The sequence below is a fragment of the Strix uralensis genome, chromosome 25 (genome assembly GCF_047716275.1).
Source record: "Strix uralensis isolate ZFMK-TIS-50842 chromosome 25, bStrUra1, whole genome shotgun sequence".
Lineage (NCBI taxonomy): Eukaryota > Metazoa > Chordata > Aves > Strigiformes > Strigidae > Strix > Strix uralensis.
The window spans coordinates 2,097,623-2,119,334 of record NC_133996.1 but is presented as its reverse complement, the minus strand read 5'-3'; the positions used below and the strand labels follow the sequence as shown (position 1 = coordinate 2,119,334).

General features: G+C 46.7%; 1 protein-coding gene across 3 annotated transcripts in view; it reads left to right on the top strand.

Moving 5' to 3' along the window:
- Window positions 1–1,232: 1,232 nt before the first annotated feature.
- Window positions 1,233–21,712, top strand: part of HIVEP3 (HIVEP zinc finger 3) — a 278,600-nt gene continuing 258,120 nt past the window's right edge. For 2 of the 3 annotated variants that reach the window (XM_074894254.1, XM_074894251.1), the window contains exons 1-2: window positions 1,233–1,300; window positions 2,453–2,562. The gene's annotated coding sequence lies outside the window, so the exon portion shown is untranslated. Of the gene's footprint in view, window positions 1,301–2,094; window positions 2,563–21,712 lie in introns of those variants that run through there. The other variant, XM_074894252.1, reaches the window with a different exon arrangement.

Sequence of the window (21,712 nt, the reverse complement as noted above, 5' to 3'; positions counted from 1 at the left end):
TGCCCATTTACTACTGAGTTTTTTCACAATCAGTAGAGAACTGTGGGTTTCATAAGCTGATTTGTACCATAAATGCCGTGCTCAAATCCTCTTTATTTTTTGTGACAATGCAATTTCTCTTTTTATCCTTGTGTAAGCAGCCACTAAATAAAAGTTAGCTTTTGGCTGCCGTATTTCCCATTCCTTACGCTCCCATTGTGCGAGGAAGCCCAGCAGGAAAGTGTGGCTAAGTTGCTCCTTAGGAGAGCATTTTTCAATGTCACTGGATATGTTCACCTTTCATTTCTAGGTGATGTGTTTGCAGGGAGGTAGATCACAGTTTTCATCAGGATTATTCCATTCTGCTATTCCATCGCTTCATTTCTCAAGAAGATTTTTGGATTTCTTTCCCCTGCTTTGAGAAGAAAAATGATCAGGTGATGAGAAGTCTTGGGCTGTCTTCTTACTTGAGCCATTGCTCCACACTAGGTAGCTTCAGGCAAGCCCCTATTTCCTAATCCCAGCTTCTCCAGCTATTAAGATGATAAAGAAACATGCTGATAGGTCTTGTTTGAACTGTCTAGAAGTGGGGGACAAGCTGTGAACAAATTCACCGACTTTGAAAATGGGTGAGAAAAGAAAGCATCTATTTGTGAGGCATTGTCCCTCTGGGCAGCTACGGTACCTGTAGTGCTGCACGCGTGGAGCTGGTGCTGGGGGGGTTGGCGTGGCCCCTTGGCATGGCCCGGTGTGGAGGGAGGGAGCTCTGTGGAGCAGAGCAGATGTGCTGGGTCTCCGTCATCCAGAAAACGCTTCTTGTTGGCAGCGCAACGCAACTGTGCGGGTCAAGGTCAAGTTGCTGGCAGCCTGCATCCCTCCGGAGCTGAGCCAAAGTCGTGTGAAAAAAACCCAAACTAAACAACAAACAACCCCAAACCCCAAAAAACCCTTTTCCTTCAGTTTTGATGGCCAGTCCTGTGCCCCCTGCCCCAGGCTGTGGTTTGCAAAGAGTGGGGACCCAGGGGGAACGGACGGCCGCGGGCAGGCACCGATGCTGGGCTGCTCCTGACATTTCCGCCTGCGAGTGCCCAGCCAATTGGCGAGGCTGGAGCAGCGACACATGAAATATGATGATTTTCTGCTGAAGAGGAGGAGGAGGAGGAAGGGCGGGGGGAGAGGGTGGGAGGACCGCTTGCTCCTGATGGTTTGCATGCCGGGGGCTGCAGAGAGGACTGGCCAGAGAGGAGTGCAGGGTGTGGAGCCGCAGCACCCCGGGGATGGCCCCTCTCTCCCTGACCAGGAGGATGCGATTGCCACCCAGGTGGGCCGGGCGCTGATGGCACCAGGAGAGGCGTGAGGCTGCCGGGGGACGCTGCCATGGGGTGCCAGGCCTGGGGACCCCCAGCTTTGGGGGGACCCAGCACCCCCAGTCCCCAATGGGAGAGCTGGCTCCGCGTTGTCCTCCGGGGAGCTGTGCCACGCACGGGGCCGCCGGCGCTTTGCGGTGCTTGTTAGTGGAGGGCTGAGGGGATTTTGGTTCGGTTTTCTAAAAAAACCGAAATCCCACTCCTGGAAGAATGCTTTATTGCTGTGCCAGGGCTGCTCGGTTCAAACTTTGCAGCCTGATCCTTAGTTTGATGGGAAGCACTTGACAGAGCTCCTCTCTGCATGTCATTAACCCTCTCACACCACCGGCTGGGATGGAAACTGTTAATACCTAAAATTCAGTTGCAACAAATTTAACCCTGATAAGGAGCGGCCGTACAACTCCCTGAATCGCGTCCAGCAGCTGTTCATTTTTATAATGACTATGCATTTATCCAAGAGCTGGGTGGCAAGTTTTCAGTTTATTATTATTCTCCCAAGGGGGGGGGGGGTACCCTATTAAAAAAAATAAAATCATATAATAATAATCACGAAGAAAGACTGCTAGTGCAAACCACACCTCCCCCTGCTCCGACTCTGCCTCTGCTGCTGCTTTATTAATTTATTTGTGCTGTGAGTGACAGTCCTCCAGAAGTGATAATTGGTGCACTGTATCTTTAAAAGGTTAAAACCCTTTTCAAAAAGGCCTAGACTCATAGTGGGAAAAGACAAGAGAGGCTTTGGCTGGCTTTGGATCCAGAAAACAGCTGCTGATTAGAGTCTGCGTCTTCGGGCTGAATTTATTACATATTTTTCAGCAGCAGGGATTCTAGGAGGAAGCTTCCGTTTGGGTTTCTTGATCGTGGTTTATTTTTATTCAGAGGAATAACAGAGGAAGGATTTGTTCCGGCTGGAGCATGCTCACAACCTACAAGATCTCCCATTATTAAACTGCCTAGTTTGGGCTTTAATATACATGTGTTTTTTTTTTTTTTTTATTAGCGTTATTATTATTTGGCAGCGTGCATCTCTATTTTTTTTTTTTAATAATTTATTTTGAAAGGAAGCTGATCTCGTAATGAGCTTTCTCCTTCCTTACTTGAAACAGGTGCTAATGAAAGAATGCAAATAGCACCGGCTGAGCTGAACATTTCATAAAGAAGGGAACAGCCACCGACCCAAAACGGTCCGGGATCTGCCTGCTGGCACCCAGCAAAGGTAGGCACCGGGGGGTTTGTTTTTTCTGTTGTTCTCTGCGTGAATATTCGCAAATGGTATATTTTCTCCCCCCTCCCTTGCTGCGGGTGCACAACCGGACGGCGAGATTCCATTTTGCCTCCCGAAAGGTGTCAGGTTGCCACCGAGACGCTCGCCCGCTGCACGCCAAGTGTGCATATATATATATATCTGTCTGTCCCTCTATATGTGCGGGTATGTGTATTCCCCGGGTGGCCAGCGCTGGCTGCCGTGCATGGCGATGGGCGAGCTCCCCAAGCCCGAGGTAACCTTAGCGGTGTCAATCAGCCCACAGCCAGCCTGTAACCCTGTCCCCGCCGTGCTCCCAGCTACTTCGCTGCTTGCTCCTGCTTAATTACCCCTGGCTGTCGCATGAATTTATCGTCGCTTGACAGCAACTTCATTTTCTCCCAAAGTGCATAGATTTTTTTTTTTGATTTTTTTTTTTTCTCGCTGGTGGGAGGCAGGACTGGGGGGTGGTGGGAGGCGAACACCGCATGTGTTAGCGACGTGCAAGACCGACACGGGTGTGCAGAGGGACACGCGTGTCCGCCGGGCACCCTGGCTGCTGCATCGGTGGAAAAATGGACACGTTGCTCCGTGGGGAGCCTCGTCCTCCCAGGGTGACGCTGGGTGCCTGTGCCAAGGCCCTGCTCCGCTTCCATCCTGCGTTTATACTCCCTGCGGAGTAGAAGCAGCTGTTACCTGATGCTACAGCGTGTATAAACATATAAAAAAAAATAATATTCCAACCCTCATTTTAACAGCTAGATCCCTGCCTATGGCTGAATCCCCTTTTGCCTGCACAAAGCCTGGGCACTGGCTTTTCTTTTTCACCCTGCCTAATTTTATTGACGCGCACTTGAGGCTCGCATTTGGGCAGCACTGGGATATTATCCTCAGAGCTTTGCCCTTTGCTGGGGAGCTTGAGTTTTCCGCCGTGCCGGTGGGCTGCTGTGGCAGAGGCCAGTGGAGGCATCCGCAGCCGCCGTACGGCAGCCCCATGCAGTACCTGGCCGCGGCTCTCGCTTGGGCTCCCAGTTTTCTGCCGTGTTCCCAGAGCTGCGAGCCTGGGCTTGCAGCAGGGACTGCAGTGGCCTCTCCAAGGGCCAAATCCAGCCCTCGCTGGGATCATCCAGCTCCTTCAGCTGTATGAACCTCCGAGGGCAGAATTTAGCCCTTTGTCTGGAAGTTTGTATTTATATTTTGGTGTGTTTAAGAGTGTTTCAGCAATATATTCCTTCTCTCTGTGTGCATGCAAGATTATTTGTAGTTTTTTTGCCTGACTGTTAAGGAAAGGATCTGCAAAAAGTTTACCCCAATTAATTATACAAGCCTGAGGGTGGGCAGCACATGAAATAAAATACTTATTTTATATAAACAACCCCTTGAGGCTTCCTAGAAAGAGAACTTGTGAATATCTAACCTGACATAAAAAGTAATCAAAACTGAATATGCAGTCTGGTGTGTCCCTTCCTTTCAAAAGCAAATAATTTTTAATTAGAAGTTTGATATGGGGTGTATGCAGGAGAATATGATAAAAATATGCTTTGGAGCCAGCGGTAGGGGAATACTCCTCTAAGCCTGGTTTTGGCTGGGTACAGGGCTGCGAATGCCTCACGTCCCCAGCCCTCCTGCTCTGCCAGAAATGGCAAATCTGAATGCTGACGGGTGCTAGTGACCCCCAGCCTCGTGCTTTGGGATGCGAAGAAAACAGATGTTTCCCCAAACCTCGCACTCCCTCGTGCCTAGGCAGTGATGCTCGGCTTGCACAGGGGCTGTGTGGTCCTGTGGGGATGGGACTTTTTCTCTGGTTTTCATGCTGTGCTAATGAAGGAGTGTGCCCAATGCTATTTATTTTTTTTTTTTTTCTTTTGGAGATTGCAAATCCTCCCAGCTGCAACAAAATGTGTGTGTGTGTGTGTGTGTGTGTGTGTGTGTGAGTCTTTATTTTTTCCTCCTTTTGGGCAGCTTGCTTGCTTGGTGGGATTTCTGCAAAGCAGTGCCATGTGGGAACTCACTGCTTGTCTCCAGTCCCGAGCTCTCGCTCTGCTCAGGCTGGTGGGGAACATTTTGGATGAGAAACCTCCTGAGAAAGCCCAAGCAGGTGGTAACTAAGAAGAGGGAGAATGGGAAGGTGGTGTTTTTCCTATCAAATCATCTCCTGTATAGGGCACGGGCTTACTGCTCTGCTGCCTCTGGGGCCATGAAACCCTTTGTATGTTGCCCAGCCCAAACCCTCCTCCCTGTTTGAGCAGGACACAGCGGATTTTGTCTCATGTTGTACCAGAGCCAGTGTGCTTCTCTGCAGAGATGGTGGCATTTGAGTCCTGCCAGGAGTTGCTCTTTTATGAGGTCTCTGTAACACCTTGGGACCGGTGGGAGTTGGTGGCCCTGAATCACTCTAACTTTTATCCCTCCATCACCTCCTGAGAAAGGCAAACGAAACTGTGGTTCTCCGAGGCACCGGAGCCCAGGTCATCCAACAGTATCGTGCTTGCAAAGGATGCTGTTCATTATTTTGCTTGAAACAGTTATAAAACTCCTATAAATGTTCATGACGTGCAAGGTCATGGCTTTGAAATGGCTCTCTATCTTGGCTCATTTCTGGTGAAGGTTGTGGCTGGCCTGTTCAATCGAGTTAATGTATATGGAGATATTTGCTGGGAACTGAGATAGCTGTTGATGGGCCAAGAAGTTTTATGGACCCCTGGAGGGGTCCAGGTTCAGAGTGCTTTAAAGGCCTCCTCAGGTGCACTTTAATTCTGGATTTCCACCTGGCCCTGGGCTGGTCCAGCAATTACCAGAAATCTCAGCTATCTCTGTTCACGACCTGGAGCTGGTGAGGAAGGGATCGGTGCCAGGAGAGCAGGAACATAATATTGACCTAAACCCATCATTTTTAATTGGACCAGCTGGGAATGAGTCTTTCTGCCTTGTGCTGGTAGGAGCACAAACCACTCTAGACTTGTTTGGGGCTAAAAAATATCTCATTTCTCCATGTAAAGCTAAATATCTGCAGCTGGCTTAGTTAAGGCAGATGTATAATGTGGGTTAGTACAGATGCAGCAAGGAATAGTACATCCCAGCACGCTGATTTATTTGACTGTTTAAAGGTGCACATTGTTATCAGAAGAGGATCTCCAAAAATATCTAGAGGGCTGGTTGTTGCTTACCCATATTTAAACATATTACTGACCTTACTGCAAAAGGGATGTCAGAATTCATAGGCCCAATCTCTTAATTTAGTTCTTTAAAAAGCTCAGAAAGTTATATGCCAAGAATGGAAACGCAGCAGCTATGTAAGTCATGGATTTGCTCAACTCTGATCTTGGTGGTTAACTGAGGTGGGGGGAAAGAAAGCGGCATGGCCTTTTTTGTTCCCATTTAACCTTTCTGCGTCTTACTTTTTCTTCTGTGTGGGAAACAGGGAGGAGGGAGGGGGAGCCATTTGGCCAAGATCTCAGTGTGAGTCCCTGGCAGATTGAAAATACAAGTAATAAGTTTTGACTCTAAGCTCCAACTGCAGACAGCAGAGCTCGCTATTTTTTTTAGATGATTATTTGCTGGACGGACACCGGTGCTGTAGGGAAATGCATGGGGGAACATATTTTACTGGATAGAGAATCCCTGTTGCTAGATGTGTTCTGTTGCACGGATGATCCTTGGTGTGAGAAGCAGGAACAACCCCAGCTCCTGGGGGTGTGGGTGCTGCGGTGGGGTCTGGGCTGTTTGGAGGTGAACGCCACACTGGCTGCTGTTACTGATGAGTTGAATAATTTAACGAGGCACGTTGCATGCAGTGTGGCCAGCTTGGGCTCTCAGGGGACCGCGTGTGAAAGCCCTCGTGGCTGAGGGACACGGAATGCTGCTGGGATCCCCTGGGAGCAGAGGGAGGGGCAGCCCCAGAAATAGCTGCTGGGACGGTCCCCAGGAGGAGCCCAGCTGCTGGTCCCAGCCTGGGGCTGGTCTGGATGGTTTGTCGTGTCCCAGGACACCCCTGACCCTAACGGTCCTTGCTGATCTGCCTCTCCCTGCAGCTGGGAGAGGAGGATCCCACAGCCCTACCGCTCCAGGACTACTTGCAAGCTCCATGCATGCGATTCCGATGCGGCTTGAGACCTTCAGATGGGTTGTCTGCCCCTCAAACAGCCCAGATTTTCAGTGCAGTAGAGAGAGTCTCTTGCTTGCTTACCCTCCCATGTGCCATCTCGTCACTCTGGCAGCTCTTGATGAGGGATGCATGGGCATCTTTGAAAGGAGCTTGGTCAATAAAATCCGGTGGAGGAGCCAACCGCAGGTGGCTGGACCATCTCCTGTGTCTCTGGAGAAAGGGCCCAGGGCTGCTGCTGACTCATGGCCCTGGTTTGGGGGCCGCCAGCAAAAAGAAATGAGTAAACCCTGATGTAACAAGTGATCTGCTGAAAATAAGTCACTGCAGAATTTATCATTCTGTTAAAGTGCGAGTGAGAGAGGCAAGTGCCACTCATGATGATGTCAGAGATGATCTCAGAGTCCTTCAAAATACACCTCTGCTACAAACAAAACTTCTAACCCACTTTTTGCAGTTGCCCTTAGAGTTTAAGCATATGTTATGTATCCCAGTGGGTGTTACTGCTAAATGATGGATTTGAAATCGAAAGGTCTAATATGTTTGAAATAACCAAAGGAAAAATTGATAGAGGTGCAATTGGAGCTCATATGGTCTTTTAAATAAATGGTCATGTGCAAAAGAGCAGACTCCTGGGATGGGCACAGCTGCACAAGCATCATCCTGTCCTGCCCTAGTCCTGGTCCCTATGTCCTATGTCAGCTGTGTTTCAAAAGCATTTCCAATCCTCACCAGCCAGTTCCCCTTTGCCTGTGTGTTTTACTTCATGAAAATAAATTTATTATCCCTCATCTCTCTCCTTATGGCCTTTACCTGATTCTGTGCTGGTTGTCAAAGTCACTGCAATCCCGTACATTGCAGGCATGTTCCCATTCACCCCGTTTTTGGTTGCTTTAACTCATATTTTCAAATTATATATTTTTTGTGGTATTGGCATCATAGCGAATTTCATGGGAGAGTGAAAATTGCTGAGCCAAACTGGTTGTTCTGTTTTTAATGGCTGTTCAAAAGCAGTTTGGCCAGGTTTTTTCTGAAAACTCTTTGCTGCAGTGAATCTGTTGCTAGAATTGAATTCTCCAGATGACCCTGTGCAGCAGGGGCGTCTCCAGCAAGTGCAGGCAACGTCTACTTTACTGATAGTTGCATTTGATTATAACTTTGATTAATTCATTGGGCAGTAGTTTTATTCAGTGGAAAAAAAATTTGCTACCTGGCAAGAGAAGGACCTGTACTGTGCACCCATGGCAGATTAAAGAAAAATATCTAGAGTGGTTTCGTGTCTCCAAACAAGATGTGGTGCCATGCCAAGAGAAAGCAGTGTGAAAAGCAGCTGAGTGGGTCAGACCACCCACTACAGGGCGTGAAAATTGCTCCCGGGCCAGCTTCCACAGCGATGAGAAGGTGTGTTAGTGTGTGTGCAGCGCGTGGGCTGCAAGGTGCATGGGGACAGTCGGCAGAGCATGAACCACAGACTTGAAATAAATAAATACTGTAACAAATGGAAGATGTTGCTATTATAGCCAAGTGAGGGGTTTTTTGAGTGCTGAATATATACCTGGCTTGGTTTATACTGAAATACATGCTTCTCAGTTGGGGCAGAAATTGTTTTACTCCTCAATAATACTGTGGATTAAGCATCAGTGGGGTTTAGTTTTTCCTTGTAGAAGCCATGGGGACCTGGAAGCAAAAGTCCTGTTGAAGGCTGTGCTCCTGAATTGCATAGCATATGAAACTATTTGTCTTCATCCAATGCATGCTCGTGTGTCCATGAAACGAGGCACAGGTACATGCTCTCCCAGCGCGGGGGGTTGGTTGATGGTTGGGTTGATGTTACCCGAGGTCTCTTGTGTTTCCCTGTACTACAGGCACTTTAAGAGAAGAAAGGCTCCTTGTTTCTGTTTTTACAGAAATGTATCACCCCATAAGGCGAAAATTTTGTTCCTTGGCTTCAGTTCCTCGCTGGCACCTCAGCAAATGCCAGTGCTGTGGGCATTTGTGTGGCATGGGCATAGCTGGCACGCTGTTGAGCGGGAAGGTGCTCTTGCTGTTTGTGTAGGGTCCAGCTTTGTGGGACCATGGTCTTGGTGGAGATTTCAGGGTGTGAGGTCATACAGAGCAGATGATAAAATTGGAAAGTAGATGCCCTTCAGTGAATTGTGCAAAGCCAGGGAACTTGGGCAGTCCAGGGCGGGCGGTGTGTTTGGTTGACCATGGGCCATGAAGCAGAAGTCTGGGCTGTGTTCATGGGGATGCTGTGGAGAAGAGTTCCATCCTTGTTCACCTCTTATTGTATTTCCATGCTCCAATTTCAACGCCCCTTTGTCAACTGGCAGGGATCAATAATGTAAATAACAAGGCATTATGGTAATGTAAATAACACCAGAACTCAGAAGTGTTCTAGAAAACTTGCACGGGGAATATCAGGAAGGTAACTCAATTCCCAGAATAGCTAATTTAGCTGGAATTTGGCTTATTGATGAATGCAGGAATGTGACAAGTTATGATAAAGCTATACAAAAGCTCTGTGATTTGTATGCCTGCCAGCTGGCAGGACCTGTGTTCCTTTTGCCATTGAAATTTTGGGGTGCAACGGGGGCATGTTCCCTCCTGAGTAAATCAGCATGTCGGTTCTGGCGTTGCCTTCACTTCCCAGCGCTGTCTCCTGGTGTGATGTTATCGCTTATGAAGATTTTGCAAGTCATATATGATAATCCTCAGATAGGGAGGGCTCTAAGGAAGCTGTAGTTAGTCTGTATCCATAGTTATTCTGCACTTTGTTTTGGGATGCTGTGTACACTTTTGAGGCATGAACTCATCCCTGAGCAGTCTATTGTTCCTTACAGAGGAAAAGGTTGGGTAAATTGAAAATCAGGAGGATAATTTTCCCAGCAAACTGTACATAACAGGTTTCTGTTGCTTCTGTTGCTATTTCTGTCAGCATTTATGTATTTTTTCTCAGTCATTTGGATTTTGCTCAGCGTTTGCCATTGCAGAAGCTGCTCAGGGACTGATGCTGTCTGAAGAAGCATAGTCCCAAGTCAAAAATGCATTTTAGGGTAAAAATCTTGATTAGGAAGAAAACTTACTTGGTTCTCCATGACAGAATAACCATAAAATGAACTTGGTAGGCAAAGGCAAACTGCAAAGGTGGAGGAGGGGGAAGAGGATGCCTACATTAATATCACATAAAGGTTGCAAAGTTAAGCAATCAAGAGATGGAATAAGAAAGCGTTAGGTTGAATATGTAATCGTAACTTCCCTTTGTCTGTGTGGTGTTTATCAAAGAGAATGCAATCTTGTGTTATTTACAACTTTCAATAAATAGATATTTAAGATAAGCTCGATCATGTAATTAAAGACTTTTGACACATGGCCAGATGCTCTGCCTTTATGTTTGTGTAAATGAGAGCAGAGGGTGGCTGCGTACCACAGTGCCTGTGCTCAAGTGGCTAAAAAAAAAGGCTCTTTGTCCCAATGTAACTGCATTTGCTGCATCTAGATGGCATGGAGGGATGGGACTGTCCCCTCTGCAGGGCAGAAAGGGAAGCTGAAAATTGTAGCGAACTAACTGGCTAAAGGACACTAGATGTGTTTCTGCAACTGTTTATAAAAGGTGTGCCCTCAAGCAGGAGAGTTGCCCTGATTTTCCAGGCAGTGTTTTGGGAAGGAAATTCAAGCTCCCCAAGGGACGGGTGGTGACTCCATCCTTGCGGTTGAGTGCTGCGCTCCAGGAGTCGCGGCTGAGCTTTGCTCCAGGCTCCTCATCTCACAGGCAGGGTGGGACTGAAGCTTTGGTCTGGGACTGAAGCCAAGCTCTGGAGCTGAACCCAAGGTCTGGAGCAGACTTTGCCCCAGCAGCCCTCCCATGCCCTGTGAGAGGGTGACACTGCAGAGCTTGTGCTGGTAAAAGGTCTCGCTGGGGTAGCAATTGCAGAGTCTATTGTGCAGGGTTGGAGCAAGATCCAGAGCATGCATCTCATGGAGAAGTGAGCTTTGGGGACTTCGGGGATATTTTGAGCCCAGTGGGACCTGCTGGGGAAGACTTAAGAAAATGAAAGTGTTCCTTGCAGCTAAGAGCTCTACACCTCTGCGACATGGGTAGTTAACTTGAAGCCTGGGGCTTGAGCATGTTCCTTGCAAAAAATTTACTTGAGTAGGGCTAGTTTTGTGCTGCAAAGGTGCAGATGAGAGTGGAACCCATCCTGGCCTCCTGGAAGAGCCTTCCTGGCCCTTGTGTGTTCCCCTCTGCACCCTCTGCAATACAGAAGTATTGCTTGAGGCAAGTACCTGTGTGGCTAATGGGGTCTTGTTATTGAGCTTTTCCAGCACCACATGAGCACCTTGGATTTCATATCCCCAGAGACACCTGTGGGCTTGCAAATGGGTGTAATCCTAGGAAAAGCATGACAAGGGGTACTGTATTTTGGTGATACAAAGCTAGAAATAAGAGTAGTAGAAAGGAGGAGAGGAAAGATGAATTTGTACAGTTTATATAGGGGCACGTTGTCTACTTTTCCTTAGCAGGGTGGAATTGTTTCATTAAGCTTTTGTGTAATTTCCTGTGGTACCTTTTTTCTTTTTCTTTTTTTTTTTTTTTTTTTTAAACAAGACAGAGTTCTAGGTGCTTTAACTATGGCTTGCCACTCCTCTCAGACTTATGCCAATAGGAATCATCCATAAACTCAATATTTGTAGACTTCATACTGACTGACTTTGACTTTTAGTGTTGTAAACAAAATAGTTTACTCCTGTATACGCATCTGTGTACATACTTCTGCATTTGCACTATACTAAAACCCATTAAATGGTACAACCAGCTCCCAACAAACAACCCCACTTGCTTTTTGGGGAATGTTTTTTAGTAGTCTAAAGCCTTTTTAAAACCTTAAAGCTGCATAAGCAGCTTAAACCAATCTAAAGCCTTAGATCATTTTAAACAGCTTGTGCCAATAATAAGGACTTAGATTATCTTAAATACCTTAAACAGATCTAAAGCTTTAGTGAAAGAATTTGGCCAGTCTCAGATTTGGTTGATTATTTGATTGATTTCACAGGAACGTTGGTCACCACTGGGTGACTCTGCCCAACGCTCCTTACTGGAAGATGCTCTGATTTTCTCTGTCTTGTGATGTTTACACTTTGGATATTTGATGCTTTGACATGTGAACACAGCAGTAAAATCTGAATCTGTAACCTTAACTCTGCCCTCATGCTTAGGTTATAATCATCTGTAACTTCTGTACGTGGCCCTGGGTTATTTTGGCTAAATATGTATCTAATTTGCAGGAGAAAATTAATTCTATTACACCAGTTGAGGATTTTCAAAGAATCATGTGTGCCTGAACTGCTCTTTGCAGTCTGGATTCTTATAAATTGCTTATATAGCTTTGAAAATCCCTTCTTAAGATGTGGTAGCTTAATTAAACCTCCTTAAAAATATACATAAACAGAGGAATGTGTCCAGACTGTGATTTAGGTTAATTTGGACATTCTCTACTTATTGCCTGCTCCTCACTACCACATCTTCATGGTGTTAATGTAGGGTCTAATTTGTCCTTCATTTTGCAAGGGAAAATCATAAGTAACTCACGCTTAAAGAGTTGGGGGCTTTTGGTTTTTTCCTAAATTAAATTAGATGGAGTTTCACTTCCACACCAGCCAGCCCTGAAAGGCTGAGGGATTTGCTTTCCCTTAGAGCACAGTGGCACTGACACTTTTCTGGAAGCTGAAGGAGCAGCAGCCCCAGGAATATTCTCTTTAGGAGATACACTGATAATAACTCTACAGCTGTAAGAAGACACCGTCAGGGAAATTTTACGCTCGAACTCCTTAGCTGAGAAAGGGAGCCGACACGTTTCCCTCCTGCTGAACTCTTGGATGTGATTTGTACAGCCAGGTAGTTTCTGCTCCCCCTCGACCTTCTGGCAGGTTGGACTGTGACATTGCTCCAATCCCACTGGTGCCCTCGCTGCTTTGGCCATGCAGAGTGAAATTTATCTTCATCGTGAGCACCGTGGCAAAGAGAATTTGTATTAAACCGGGTGGGGTTTTGTGGTGGTGCAGGCAAAGTAGTGTTAACCTTAAGCTGTCTTCTCTGTTACTGTATATGATGTAGTATTGGAACAGACCCAGATAAATTGGAGATGAAAATGTGACAGTTCATAGGAAAAACTAACTTGGAGCAAAGCTGGTATCTCCATCCGTCGGCCTCATGGGCTCTGCCATGTGCAATATCAGCTTTTCAATCTGTCCTGCATATCGGTAAAACAGATGCACACAGATCTCTGACATTAGGAGGAGACAGTCCTTTAGGACTTCCACGTAGGAGAACTGTTTTAACTTGCGAGAAACTTTAGAAAACTAAGCAAAACCTTCAGTTTAATTTTTAGATACACGGCTGTTTTTTCAGGCTCGGGTGTTAGATTGCTAACGCAGGTTATTCACATCAGCTGCTAATAAGTTCTGGTCTCCTGCATATTATTCAGTTAATAAATTAATGTATTTATTATTCATAGAAATAGTAGGTGAGCGCTTGCTTGAAGGTGAGTTGCTTTCTTTCAGCCTGCCAAGCTCCGTATTCTCTTGTAGATAGTATCATTCATACTTAGAGCAAGAAGCCTGAATGCTACCTTGGTATCTGTCAGAATATCTAGTAGAAAAGTCTGGGATTTTACAAAACACCTATTTTTTAAAAAAAGTAAATTAACAAAAAAACCAACATAAAATACATCCAGAAATTCCTGGGGGATACACAGTGCTGGAGATTTCAGTGCAAACCTGGCTCCTTGAGCAGCTCACTGTGGGTGCAGCTCTCTAGTACATAATTAATAAAGCTCCTTTCCTTTCTTAGAATATCTGGCCCAAGGAGTTCAGGATTAAGTTTGCTAGAAATGTAAACACATCGCAGCTGGGTAAACCGCAGCTGAATCAGGGCAGAGAGCAGAGCAGCCTTTTAAATCTGATTTTCTTTCCTTTCTGACTGGCTTTCCCTATCTATAACCTGGTGACTAGGACCGGGTCTGCCTCTGTAGATGTCCTGCAAAACCTTTGCACCTACACTCCCAGTGCCCTTGTCTGCTTGGATGAGATGTGGTGTGCTGGTCGCTGTTGGGCTTTCTCCTCTCGCTGCAGAGCTGGGCAGGAGCAAGCACTGGTTTTGGAGCTGGACTGGTGCATTTGTTCCCTCCTGTGGAAACCCAAGAAGCTCCTGTTTCCTTGCTAGTGACAACTTGATGCAATGTCTCTTTTACTCAGCTTAGCCATTTTTACCTTTTTTTACCCTCAGTTTGCTGCAAGCTCCAGAGTGCTCTGAGCTCCCCATGCCTCTGACTGGAGGCTCAAAGCAAAAATAAAGCAGCTGGTGCAGGTATCCCCTATAGCAGCCTCTTACTCTCAAAGCTACACATCCTGTATTCTGTGCCACTGACAGAAATATGAAAGAAAACATTTCCTAAAGCCAATATTAATAGAAAAACAAGGGAAAGAACTTTTTTTCTTCCCCATGATGTGTTTCCAGTCCCCTCTCACAGTTACTAGGTCTGGCACACATGCAGCCACCCCGGTTGCAGAGCCCCATCGTGCAACATGTAACAGAAACCTGAAGATGCAGATGAACAGAGACTGGGCAGAGGGGTCTGCAGGACACCCCAGGCTTGGACCTTTCCTGTTGCTGCATCCCAGAGATAAAACAGAAATAAACTGTTTTTTCCACTGCCGCTCACAGCTAGAGACAGAAGTAGCCACCAACCAGTGCTAAAGCAAGAATTAAATGGATTTAATCTAGACAGTGCAGTGCTCGGTGTGTGTCACCCCAGGGTTTCTGGCAGCTGCCACGTCCCCCCTTTGCTTTGCTGGGGGCCATCATGCTGCCAGGCAGGACCCTGAACCTGGGAACAAATGCAAATGAACTGGGTATGTGACAAGTGTTGTTCAAATCTGTGCCAGCCGTTATGGGATGCGGAAGATAATTCAGGGGTGTATGGGGTTGTAGCAAAGAGCCCAGCTGCCTGATGTAGGCACTCAGGGTGAGAGATTTCCAGTTTTCCTTTCCCCCCAGTTTGTTCACATATATGCAAACTGCAGTGGTACAAACAAGCTGGTGTTAATCCACCCAGTAACTGCATCTTCCTTGGAAGGGGCCCTGATTTGCAAAAGCATCACCATCCAGGACATCATTTAAGCATGTGCTTGCCTGTAAGTGTGTGTTTAATTGCCATCCTGGATAATGTTGTACTTAATCATGTTCCTAAATGTTTTTCTGATTCAAGGCCAGTGTTGGCATCCTGCAGGTTGCCCCGCCATGTGAAAAGCTGCTGGTGGTGGATGCAGCATCCCAGCCCCAGGTAGCATGGATGGGCATTAGGTGAGTTATTGCCATTGAGGAAATGAGCAATGTGTAGGGAAGGAGGTTTGAAGCTCCCAGGTAAAGAAAAGATCTGTGTTATTTAATGGGGTAAATTGGTGAATACGGTGAGCTGCAGAGGGTAATAAAACATATGGCATTTGTAGCAGCAAAGGATTTGGGTGAGGATTAATTTCACTTTACAGCTCTCGGTGACTTGCTGCAACTCCTTAGCCCCATTCGTTTGGTGACTTAGTCAGCAGTTCAGGGTTTCTTTCAGACTTCTTAGAAAGCTGAGAAGTGTTTGTGTATGCCCAGGCACAGGCGTGTGGAGAAGCGTGTGTGTGTTCCACAGAAATGTGCGGGATGTGGAGCTGAGGGCTTGTACCTACCTGGGCACTGACTGCAAAAGTCTGTGCAGAGCAGTGAAATGTGAATGCAGAGTATTTCCAGTATCAGCTTAAACTCCTTTTTCTCTGTATTAAAACCTCAGAAGCTGTGTGGTGTGTATACCAGGAGCAGCAGCAGGGTGTCCTAGAGAGCTGCTGAGGGGCCTGGGCTGAAAACACCCGTGTGTCTGTACCCCAGACACCCTGGCAGGATACGTCCCTCCTCTCCTTCCTTCTCTTGCTGACAGCTTTGCTGAAGGCTGTTTGCAGCCCAAATGCAACTTGGGCAATGCAAAAACTGCTGATGCTGCAACAGAGCTGTGCATCGTACTCAGAAAAGTTCCTCCTGGCGTGGGACGGTGCCATGATGTGCCTCCAGGTCCTAGTGTGAGTCACAGCATCACACTGTTTCTCTGGGATGCCAGTTATTGACCCCATAATATATCTATTTTTTGAAGCTAAACGAAACTCAGGGCTGCATCAGGGCCGCAAAGCTTGTGAGTTGCAGGGCCAGGTGGCAACCCTGGCACCTTCTCTAGAAGATGGGAGCACTGAAAAAGTAAGCTGTGCCACCACGATGCACAAAGACCCCATTTGTCAAAGCTTTGTTGCCTTTTCCTCCTCTCTGTATGGAGGAGAACGGTGCATTTTATGACTGGCCAGGTTTTATGAGGCCAAATATGTTTGGTCAATGCACCAGAAGGGTTGTCAAAAACCTTGTGTCAAAACTGGGGACTAGCCTCGCTGGTGTTTGCATGTGGGGAATTACAGCTAATGAATTCCCAACGTTACTGGGCCAGACATGAGCACGAGAACGAGTGGGCACAAATTAATGGAAGGTTTGGGCATGTCAGGAATTTAGGTGGAGTTTTTTTATGCAGAGAGATTGGTGTGTGAACCAAATTGCAGTGGGAACAATTAATATAAATTATTTTTAAAAGTGTTTGGACGTAAGGACAAACTTGAAGATTACAGCTGATAACTTCAAAGAGGAAAATCACTCCATTTGCATTTGATGTCAGGAGAAAGAACATTACCTGCTCTGAAAAGGAGTAGACTTGGGGAGTATGTGAGTATTTGAAGTCTTAAGGGAAACTGGCTGCATCTCCTCTTTATGCTGTCATAAAACTGGGACAAAGAGGTCACTTTGTCACTAATGGGCAATGCATTTAGAGTCAGTGAAAAGAAATAGCTCAGCCAGTGTGCAGAATATAGTGCAGGAGGAGAAAGGATGAGATGGGATGATGAGGTTTGGGTTGCAAAATGGAGATTCACCTGTTCATCGGTGAGGTTAGATGACTTGCTGTGAACAACAGGGAGGAATTTCCTCCTCCTAGAGGGTGTACAGGAGTGAATGGCGGTTGGATATGGCCCTGTTTCACCTTCCTCAGGGATTTGTCACTGCTTCCAAGACAAGCTGAGCTGGTGGGTCAGTGCCTTATCACCTCTATTAGCCTGATCCTCCATTTCTGTTTTCCCGGCGATGACAAGGGAGTGTTAGTTGGTGGCATGCGAGTGTGGCTTGGTTACCTTCTTCCAGTTTCTGCTGCACTCTGGGTTGTTGTCTGGGTTGAAAACACTCACATGAGCCTCAGCTCCATCGAGGTGAGGTTAGGTTATGTACAAACCCAAACCAAGAGACTTCACGTCAAAAACCATGCTTTCATGCTAGGCAGTGTGGTGTCTCAGTGGTGATGGTGGTTGTACGGTGAGTGTCTTGCAGGGTGGGGGCCATCCCGTGGATGCTGCCCTTTGCCTGTGGGATGTTCCTGCTGGTCTTCAGCTGGGATGGACTGTAGCAAATCACAGAAGGCTCCAAGCCCAATCAGCTCCTCTTGTTAAGCTTCGTTTGCTGCCAGCACAGTCCCTCCATTGCCACCCTTGCAGCGAGTCACACAGCCATTTCGGAGCTCAACATGCAGGAGCTGACTTTGATCTGCAGGCTCTGAGCCAGGGATGATTTAGGTGAACCATGATGTTTGGCCAAGGAGGAATACATGGCCCACGCATATTGCAAATGCCAGACCAGAAACCGGGCTGAGTGATGCATTTGCCAGCACAGGGGCCGAAAAAGGTCCTGGGAACTGGTTAGGGCAGTCAGGGACACAGGCAAGTGGCAGCAAGATTGTGTTAGCATCAGGAAGAGGATTAGGCAGGCAGGGAGGGCAGCTACACACCTGTGAGCCCATTACATGAAGCTGCAAGGATGAACTCCTCTAAGTGAGAGATTTAGGAGGCTTGAGTTGCTCTTGCACCTCGCATACCTTGTATCATCTTTGTAGCTCTGGTCTTTGCTTTCTTCAACCCATCTCTCTTGAGTGGCACTGCCAAAACTTGCTGTCCTGTTCACGGGTGGTGGGATTTGAGGATGCAATGGGAAACGGAGCCTCATTGACACGGAGAATTGGTGCAGTCTCTTGCAAGCAGCCAGCCATTGAACTTTATGTCTGAGTGGCAGCGCGAGGCAAAATTTGTCATGACATTGAAAAGCGCTGCTGGCGCTAAGGAAGCATATTGGTGATGTCAGCATGACGGGGGAAGTCTTGAGGGGGTTACCTGATGCTCAGCTGCAAGTTAGAAAAAACTTCCGTGCTTTAGTGAGGCCAAAAACCTCAAAAAGAATGAAAAAATGGGGGACAAAGGGTATAGATACATTATTGGTTGATAAAATAACATGTTGGGCTTTTGTCCTAGCTGTTTTACAAGGCGGGGCACCTTGCAGAGTCCCTTTTTTGCTTCTCCCAGCCCCGAGGGAGACATGGTGCAGTCGTCACTGGACAGCAGAGATGGGGTTTTGTGTCCTCTTCACTGCTTATACGTGAAAGCCCTCAGAACCCTGCCATGTTCTCATGGGAACAGGGTGAGAGAGATTACGTCCATCTTACAGCTGGAGAAACTGGGGTGTCAAGAGGTGAAACACTGGTGCCGTAGGGCGGCTGCGGAGCAGGGAACTGCATTTTCACCCTCGATTTGCAACCAGGTTTTTTAACCCAAAGATCCCCTTAACCTTTCCGTGGAGGCAGGGCACAAGCTGTCCCTTTATTTTTGCTGTTAGTCTCTATAATGGGAATTTAATACTCTCTGGGCTCTCTGCCGTTCTGCAACAGAAAACTATATTGTTGAAATAACTCCCTGTACACAAAATAAAATTATATTCTGTCTTTTTGGTACAGTGGAAATGGCTGGTCTTTCCCAGCTTCTGTCTTTGCATGCTTTCCTTAGGTAGGTACCTAAAATCTTTTAATTATTGACTATGTAGCACAGGGCAGAGTGACATTATTTGTCAGTAATACAATACCAGAGGAGCTGCCCTCCTCGCTCTCTAATTTTCCAATAAGCCAATTGAACCCCGTGCAGTGCTGTGTTCAACCAGGCCTTTTCCTTTACAGCCTCCCATACCCCCGCACGATGCTTGTATCCCTCCCATCGTGCGAGCAATTAAGCAAAGTTTAACAAACGAAGCTCTCGCCTCCGCTGGGTGACTTCGTTATGAGACAGCCTCCCTCGTAAGGAGAATTTACGTTGATGAAGCTCGGCTGTATCATCTCTGCTGTAAGGCTGCATGGATGGTTGTGTGGATGTTGACCGTGTCCCTGTGCTTTGTGAGAACAAATCGGAGGAGTCCCTGAGCGTGCCGCCGGGTCAGCTGTTTGTTTGCCTTGGAGATGACACGTCTGCTCACCCTGTTAATTAGGAGGAGATGCCCTGTGGTTAGTCCCAGGCAGGATGCTGGAGCACATGTGGGTGCTGCACTGATAGAGCTAGGGGGTGAGAGGACACCTAGTTCCTGTTGCTGCTGGTGGGGAGCTCCAGGGGTGGCTTGTAGGTGGCAAGTTGGGTAAGTTTGGTGGGGGTCAGTGTCTCTGCATGCTGGCCACGGCACCCTGGCAGCAGCAGGAGGCTTTCAGATATGTTTCCTAAACCCTTTCATGCCAGTGGCTTTGGCCATCTTTGTGGCACACATGTAAGAAGAGTCAAAGCACAATATTTATTTTTAAGTTTTCAGAGTTAGAAGAGAGTTATGCTATTCTGAATTATGCACAGACATTACTGTTTTCTTAGGGTTTACAGGGCAGTGTTGCCTGGAGGCCAGATCAGACCCATGGCTTTGCAGCCCATCCAGGCGTGTGGTCACAGATAACTCCTCACTCCCGTGAAACAAAACTTAAACCATGAGCCATAATGGGTGGAAAAGAAAAACGAACAGGAAAGGGTTGCAAGGTAACAAGTAGTAGGACACTTAAGGAAAACATGACTGTGCAGAAGGGTGGAGCAGGTAGAGGAGTATTGTTCTCTTCAGAATGAAAAAGTGAAGACAGCAGTAAGACCCATGGGTTATCTCAGAAAGTTTTCTAAAGTAGAAAAAGTCAAAAATAATTCCATTTCCTGAAAACTGTATCTTCTGAGTAAAAGATTTTGCCCGTTTTGCCCTTTGTGTTAGTGTGCCCATAAATATGCTTTTAACTTGGATTTTTATTAAAACACCAATGTTCCATAGAAAGCTTATATGTTCTGGGCAACTTTCTTCTAAGCCCACAAGCAGCTAATGCTTGCATTTTCATCCTTTGTGGCACATTATCCTATATAATATAACACTAAATACTGTTGCTTATTCTTGTAAATGCTGTGGTGTTCCTGGTATCTTACTAAGCTCTTGGCTTTTACTTTTGTGACACTGCCAGTGGAGTAATAGCACTTTTTTTTTTAAAGTGCATTTTCTTTTAAATACCTAATGCTGTCTTTGAGTGTTATTCTCCATCATTTTTCTCATTTACCTCTGCAAAATGAGGTAATAACCTGCCAGAGCAGAATGGTATTATATTTTTATATATATTTTTATAGAAAGTATTAAAAATACATTTTTTTTCCCAAATCATAAGGCTGGAACAAAGGACAGCAAAAATTTTTAATTTCTTTCTGTAACATCCAGAAAGTTCGCTGTCTTGTGAATACACTGTTTGTGCTGGAGGTACTGGCTGATCAGAGGAAATAACCGCAACAAGGCTTGTTGCAAGGGCAAGTCAAATTGACGTGGTGTGCTGAAAAAGTCGTTGCGGCTTAAAGAAGCTGCATTCAAACCAGGTAGGGTTATATATATGTTTTTAATACAATTACTTGCTGTCCTCTAAATTACCCCGACTGTGCGCTCCTGAGCGAGGCCTCACCAAAAGCTCGTTGCTGAAGGGTGCTTCTGGAAGGAGCGCACGCTTCCTGCAAGGTACAGCATGTACGGCAGCAATTATGAGTTTTACATGCATGCAAATGGGGAGCAGTGGTTTAGCCTGCAGACTGCGACTGCTACCTTCTCCCGCCGGTGGCCGTGAACCTCCTTCCTGGCAAAGTAGGTCTTGAGCATCTGCAGGACTAATAAGCTAGAAAACAGGCCCTGGGGAAAACCCCTCTCCCTCCCTCTTTTTCTTTTTTTTTTTTTTTTTTTTCTTTTTATTTTTCAGTGCACTGAGTGGAGATTTGCAAGACAAAAGCGTTTTCTTTGCATTGTGCATTTTGTTTTGTGTCTCTGGGTTACATGGAAACACACCTGCCATTTTACTGCTTCCTGCAGCTGATGCAAATAGAGCATCCTCTCAGGAAAATGTTACATCCCTTAAAATAAACTCTGCTGCTCAGTGGTGCGTATTGTCTCTGGTTTCGTGCTGGAATGTGTCTGCAAAAACAGAAAGCCACAGGACAAAAATACAGTTGCCCACTAGTAGTAAAGAGGGGTTTCTATGAAAGGTGCATGCAGACGGCTGCTGTTTATTAAGTTTCAGTGCAGTGGTGGTTGGGGGGGTGGGTTTTTGTTTTTCTCTCTCTCCTTCCTCCTTTCCCTCCCTGTTTGGCTCCGCAGAGCCCCTTGCCTGGCTCTGCGCCCGCACGCCGTGCTGCTGGCTGCTGCCTTTGGCCTCCCCTTGGCCCTGGGTCTACAGCTCAGCAGCGGTGCCGGCTGCTCCCCACCTCCACAGGGCTGCCCAGGATGAAGCTGCCTTGCTGCTAGCATCTCCTTTTTTTCTTTCTTCCCCCTCCTTTGCCATTAAGCCTAAAAACCCTAATAGGACAGCTGAGGATAGCTTGAATGGGTGAGAAGTTTTCTTGCTTTTTGTTTCCTCACCCCAGAGCCAGACCGTGTCTGGTACATGGAGACCTTGAAACCTGCCTGATACTGGAGTTTCACTCTCAGTTCATCAGGTGACTGCAAAAATGAATAAAGTTTCTTTCAAGGGTAGAAAAACCAAGAGGAGGAGAAGCGACTCCTATATGCAACTGTGGCAGCCGTGGCGTGCACAGCAGGGC